This window comes from Schistosoma mansoni, chromosome W, assembly GCF_000237925.1.
Source record: "Schistosoma mansoni strain Puerto Rico chromosome W, complete genome".
Classification (NCBI taxonomy): domain Eukaryota; kingdom Metazoa; phylum Platyhelminthes; class Trematoda; order Strigeidida; family Schistosomatidae; genus Schistosoma; species Schistosoma mansoni.
In genome coordinates this window covers 31,948,936-31,955,735 of record NC_031502.1, presented here as the reverse complement: position 1 = coordinate 31,955,735, position 6,800 = coordinate 31,948,936, and positions in this window count along the sequence as shown.

The window sequence follows — 6,800 nt, the reverse complement described above, 5'->3', positions numbered from 1 at the left end:
ACCTACCCTTACATCAATGTTCTCTTTGGGCAGAGTCCAAGTCGACACAACAACTACTGCCCAGTATTTCTTCGGAGGTATCTCAGGAATTACTTTTCTACAGTGTCGGTATCCAGGAAAAGACAACCACCAACAAGCCTCTTACGGCACAAGATATTTTATTCTCGATCGAATCCATTTGTTACTTCACTATAATCAAGTTCACTCATATGGCTTTAGCTTTTTCCCCACTCGACACTAATGCCAACGATTGGACTTCATGAAGTATTATTCCTGGTGTCCGGAAGTCGCATCTTAAAGTGAGTTTCGAGGCTTTCAACGATCGAACCCTATGGCAAATTGGATGGAAAGCTTCATTAACTAGGACTCTGAAATTCCGTTCCATTGACATAAACGGAATCTCAAAAGTTCTCATTTAGGATACAAGTATGATTATTCGCTTGACCTCACCTAGTCGATACAAAGGACCAACGCGATTCACCCTTAGTGGATATTAGAGCTTGACTACTGCATATTATGGTCTAGCTGACGCAGGTATAATAATAAACTCCAAAGCAAAACGTAATTTTCTGGACTAAGTTTCGATAGGCAGTTGATTGTATGCTATTCGACCAAACGGTATTGAAAACGCCTGGAAGATTAGGGACACGCGCTGTTTAATCTTTGTTATCTCTGTCAACGCTCCCACTGACTGAATCTTCAATGACGAAAAAGCTGTGTCACAGAACGCCGTTTCCAGAATATTGGCCCCTATAATCCTTTAATGCTTAACTAGGACTCATAAACAACAGACTCGGGAAAACGAGGCTGATTTTAGAACTGGATATGAATGCACTGACCAAGCATTTACCCTTTTTCAGGTCATAGAACAAAGAAATGTCTATCAGGCCTGACAACAGTTGTATCTCTTGACTCTGTCAACTACCTGGCCGTTGAATGCCCTAGTACGGCCGAGAGTGGAGAGAAACCGCTCTCTCTCTCCAAATGCTCTCACATGGCCATGCGTATATAGCCTCTACAAGGGAAGTCTTACTCACTGCCTTCTAGTGGGACCGGTGTTATTTACGAAATTGAGAGGACGAAAAGCGAATGTCCGACGCCTTAACCGGATTGGTGAACACGGAAAGTCCACATAAGGGAGTTGTAAGACCCTGATTCCAAACCAATGTTGCACATGGGCTCCAGTATCCTGAGGGAACGAATGGCGTATGAACCAATCGTCGGTATCTGGCTACCATGGGACTGCATCTCCACTGCCTTGTGGATTAGGCCTTTAGGTCAAAGGCTCGGGGTGTGGCCCCCTAAGATAACCACCTGCTTCGGTCTGGGCACCCAGGCAGTATCACAGCTCTCACACAAATCAAATGAGATTTGTGTGGCGCATATGTATCTGGTACTTCGTTGTATTAATATTTATGTGTTTAAATAAATAAATATAAATTACACTATCTGACTTTTCAGGGATTGATCTATCAGGTTTACTTATCGATTTAGAATAAGTGGATGATATAATCTTGTTTGGTGAAAATCAAAAAAAATTCTGTGAGTTTTGGTTGCCATTATTAACAATAAAAGATACATTCCCCGTCTAAAAGTAAAATATTGCTTGAGGACTAACATACACCAAACTCTAACAGATGATAGAGAATGAAGTGTACCGACAAATTTGCTTCAGTTAGAAGTCTTACCAACTCTGGTGGGTTGATGTCTAGTGAGATCCCAGCACGGGTTCATAAAGCCCGGTTAGATTTTACCAACTAGCGTAACTTGTGGAGAAGGTTGGATGTCCATCATTCAGAGAAAAGATGAGTATACTGAGAAACATTTCTTCCCGTTTTGTCTTATAGTTTTGAAACGTGACCTTTAAAAGTAGAGGGCATTAACAAGTATCTTTGAAGCGTTGTTCGTGTATATTAGGACCATAAAGTAAGTAAAGTTGCAGTTATACGAATGATACTAGGCAAAGATGGTAAATCGGCAGATAAGATTACGAATCTTTATCCAGCTCAGAAATACTTTGTTTTATCCCGACTTACCATCGTATGTTTTTTTAAATATTATTTATAATCTATTCATCACTTGAAATCGATGGGGAAATTGAGTGACTATGAACAGTACAAGTAACAAGTAATTCGATCCTTAAGGGTTCACAGTTTTGACAACCAACTTTCCTCCACCCTATCAAGCCCGAAATTCAGTTTAAACATCGCTAATCCGTTTATTCTACCACAAATAAATAACTTTCATGACCTATAAAGCAAATGCACGTAAAATGTCCATGCTGTTCTGTTCCAGAAAGCATTTCAAAGTTGTGCAGTAAAACGAGGAAAGTAATAGACCTAGTCTTCGGCCATTAATTAATAGCCAGAAACCTTTCAAATACAAGTTCAGGATTTAATGTATAATAATCTATAACACAGGTGAACGAAGCGGTTGTCATGTTCAAATAAATAACTCATAAGCGTAAACTTTTTCGCTTGTAGACCAGTGCTAAGGAAATACTATGCCTTTGACGCACGTTAAATCAAAACAAAATATTTTCAGTTTTCGGTACCAATCTACCTCTAGGACTCATCAATACAACAAAACACAATAATTCACATAACTGGAGTTCAAAAAATTACGGTGATAAATAACCCCAGTGAGGTATAAGTAAGGAGTTAGTGTTTAATGAAGTTTCCAAAAAAGGACATTCAAACAAAATAGGCACTCGACAGATGCAAGCCGTGACAAGGCAATTTGCTATAAGCTCCCCCCCCCAAAGGTATAAAGCGTATTAAAAATTGAAAGCTTTATCAAAATTTCTGAACTTAGTTATCGAATTAAAACCTATTATGGTCAAGCTAGAAAAAGTAAGCTGCTCTTAAACTCTCACCAAAATACCTTCCTTTAGCAAACTCCAGTTGCCGCTTGAATTAATAACTTTGATCCGCCTTACGGCAGAACAATAAGAACTGTGAAAACGGCTTAGTAAACATTTCACCACTTCCACTGGTCATCGTGACCAACTACTCAGAGTTGAAAGCTGAATTCGCGAAATGTTAAAAAGCCACCAACCTTTTTAGAAAATGTCCTACCACTGATACCCTTTAGAACTTCCTGTTCTCTTCTCCATTCCTAGCTTAGGCTCCTAAAGTTCTGTCCCATAGGTTTTTAAGGAGGAATCGATGTTCTGATTATGGTCATACAAAGCTTTTAAATTTGAAGGATGTAATCTAGCTTAATACGCACTGAATATTAAAAGTCGAACATGTAAGGAAGCTTACACGTAATGAACAACCCGATAAGAACCATACAGCGGTACTGTTATAACTACATCTAATCAGTTTTCATACCTTCAGTTATGCCTGCAATTAAGACCTTTTAGAAAAATACCGATTGTAGTATTACAGTCTACAACTTATAACAAGTATATTCGTTTGAACATTCGGCTATTGCTAATCCTAGCACACCACATTAAACTGTAGATATAGACCCAAAAGTAAACAAACAAATGAATTATCTGATAACTTGCTAAGCATTGAATACAGTACACAGAGTAAAATCATCGGTGAACCATGTGACATAACATGACTTACCTTCGATCCACAACTTGTCGAAATCAGTGTCCACAGTAACCGCTTTCAAGCCAAAACAAAATAGACCAAGTACTACTATGCAACTGAGAACCTTCCAATGGTGAGCATGAACAAATTCTTCAAAACGCGAAAATTTCAACCTCCACCACCAATGGAGCGTTGTACAGTAGGCAGGAATGTAAAACAAATTCTTTATATCAATAAGAGATATATTTTAACTTACTTCAAAAAACCCCCTGGAGCTTTTGCTATTAGTACTGCTTGGAGAAGCGAAATCCACAACTGTCTTGTCTTCTGAAGAACTCGTATATGCTTTTGAAGAGCTTTCCACTGGTAGTCCATCAAAAACAAACTGTCTAGCACTTTTCATATCTTACATGAAGTTCCCCGAAATATTAACCTGTATTAGCATTATGTGAAGACATTAAATTCGACCAATGTGCATGATTTAATATAATTTTTACTGATGAAAAACACAATATTGATAGATAGACAACAACGATCACAATAACAACTAATGGACTATAGTCACAACGCCCGCTGGGGACCTTGTGAGAAATTAACGCCGCTGTATAGTTCAACACTGAGTGATACGATTAAACAACAACTGTTGAGTACATCCTCGAAAATACACCATTTTCAACATTGAGGAACTGATTCAGGAAGCTATGATACTCCATATATCATCATATGACTTCATGTGAGTTACTCTTGGTTTTGGAACTTTAATTTTCAGTATCAGTTGCGAAAAGACAGGAGGCCATACGTGTGTTAGTCCTAGCATTGGTGGTCTCTTAGTTGACCCGACTTTCTTTCGAAAGCTCCACTCACGTTTTGAACCAATGTATTCCGTTTATGTTCTGATGAGAAAGTCAAGTAGGTAATTTGTTCTGGGCTTGTGAACGCTCTTAGTGTGCCCTTGTAAATTCTCTTTTTTGGAAGACAAGAAAAATGAGCACATATCATGAGCAAATTTGTCACTAAGTAATTTAAAAACCGTGATCAAATCACCTCTGGATCTCCTATGTGACAATGGAAACAGGTTTAGTTAAGCTAGTTGATTATCATAAGGGAGCTTTACTATCCAAGTAATCAGTTTAGTTGCTGTTCCTTGAACCTTTACCAATAGTTCACTGCCTCTTTTTAGGCAGGGGCTAGCTATTTGTATGAGGTACTCCAGTTTAGGACAAACGAATAATGCACACAAATCCACGAAGGTTTTAGCACTGGAATAGCTCAAACATTTTTTAATGGTCACAGTATGCAGAGTGTGTATCGGGGAGGGTGCAAGAAATAAAATGTAGGGCATCTCCACGGTATATATGTTGATAACATTCTGAGAATACCTGAACTTTATCACAATCCTCCCTTATTAATGATTCAGTACTACTGTCTCCACACAATGCTGCGAAGTCTTTTCTTCTCTTAGTCCTTTTGCTCTTGTCCTAGTATAAGTGTTTAGAATTTACTGTAGACTCCCTGACTAGTTTTTCTTCATAAGACCTTTTATGTTTACGGTGGGTCGATGAGAAAATATTTTGAGCTTCCCAATATTGAGGTTTTATCTTATCAGTGACCAGTGACCTAAATCTCTCTCACTTCCTTCTATTCTTACGGAGAAGCAAAATCTTAGTCAAGATTCCTGCGAGGAACTTGGCGCACCGGCGATTCTTTCTTTGTGGTCCAAAATACCGTAAATGGACCAAAGTAGATTTTAAAAGAGTCAGAAAAATGTTGTAGATGGAAACATATACTTTGTCAGATAGTGGTTCTTACATGCGTTTAATCACTTTCAGTTTGCGAATCAGTTATATATTGTGCATAAGAGGTTAGGTGGTGGATCTTCCATAGGCCCTCTTGGAAAATCCGAGGGTCAAACGTACTGTGTAACCACTGCTTAGAAACCAGCAGCCTAAAATTATCAATGTGTATCTTTAAATAACAATCTGTGTTGTGGAAAAATATAAGGAAGGCATAAAAAGATTTGATACGAAGGAGATTTTGAGATTGCCAGGGAAACATCTAGTGAATGATACATGCACACGACTCAATCGTACATGTTAGGAAACCGGATGACGTTCGTGCAGTATTTGGCTGTTCTGTCAGTCATTAAATTCTGTTATTGAGTGATATACTCTGAAGTGGTCCGATTCGCAAGACCTTACATCATCGTCAGCGAAGTTAATCAATTGGTACTATTGCTTTTACCTGACTCAATCTAATTCCGTTCATTCATTTCCCACAACCTCATCATTAACGTAAGCACGATACAATTAAGAGCATGTATTGCACTAAGTACCAGTTATTTGAACGAACTTTATAAATAAGAGCCCACTGGTGATAAGTTATTCTGTGACTTCTCAGTTAATTATCATCCAATGTTCGATGATTTTGTTGATAAAGAGAGAGGAAGCCCAGAACTAGTGGAACTTTGTGATGCCTCAACAGCTTATCCGTATTTAATAAAGTGTTACTGGCTACATACTGGTGAATCGTCTTATTCATGAGCACGGCAGTGAGAGTCTTCCTACTAAGGCTCCACGAGTTCACAAATGAGACGGATTCAATTGTCTGAAGGAGCATTCTGTACTAGACAGTGGTTTAGCGGAAGTAAGTCATGCTCTGTTGAGTTACTGAATAGGTGGTGTTCTCCAAAGTGTGTATTGCTCTTTATTTTATGTTTGTGAATAGGCACAGTGCATTTTGAGCAATCACTACCCTCCCTCATCTGAGAGATCTGCCTCCGCTGAACAGAGTTGTGTCTACCTAACTTATTCCACTGTCATGATGTATGCAGTCGGGTTTCGGTTTCAGAACTTCATAACGTCTTTGAAGTTTTGTTGTTTTTAAATTTAGTCCTTTCACACAGTTTTCAATAGACCTAGAGAGTTGTAATCCAAACGTGGTATTTTTATTGGGGTCCTCGTCCGTTAAGCACTAGGGACGTCCCGAACTAGCTGTGGAGTACTTAATTTTTTTTCTAACACTATATGTCAGTCTCCGCAACATCAGATGAGGTCCGTAGAATCGGAAGAGATTCTGCAGGAGCAGAGTAAATGACTTGAACTGATAGACATATGGCACAACCATCTGATTAGGGTGCGATGGTAATAACCTGTCGTGTAGACCTTACAGGCAGTTTCTGTATTTAGGGGGAGTTTGCATTACAGATGAGCTATTAGAACTGGCATTTTTCTTTTACCATTGGTTAGCCCGTGGAAT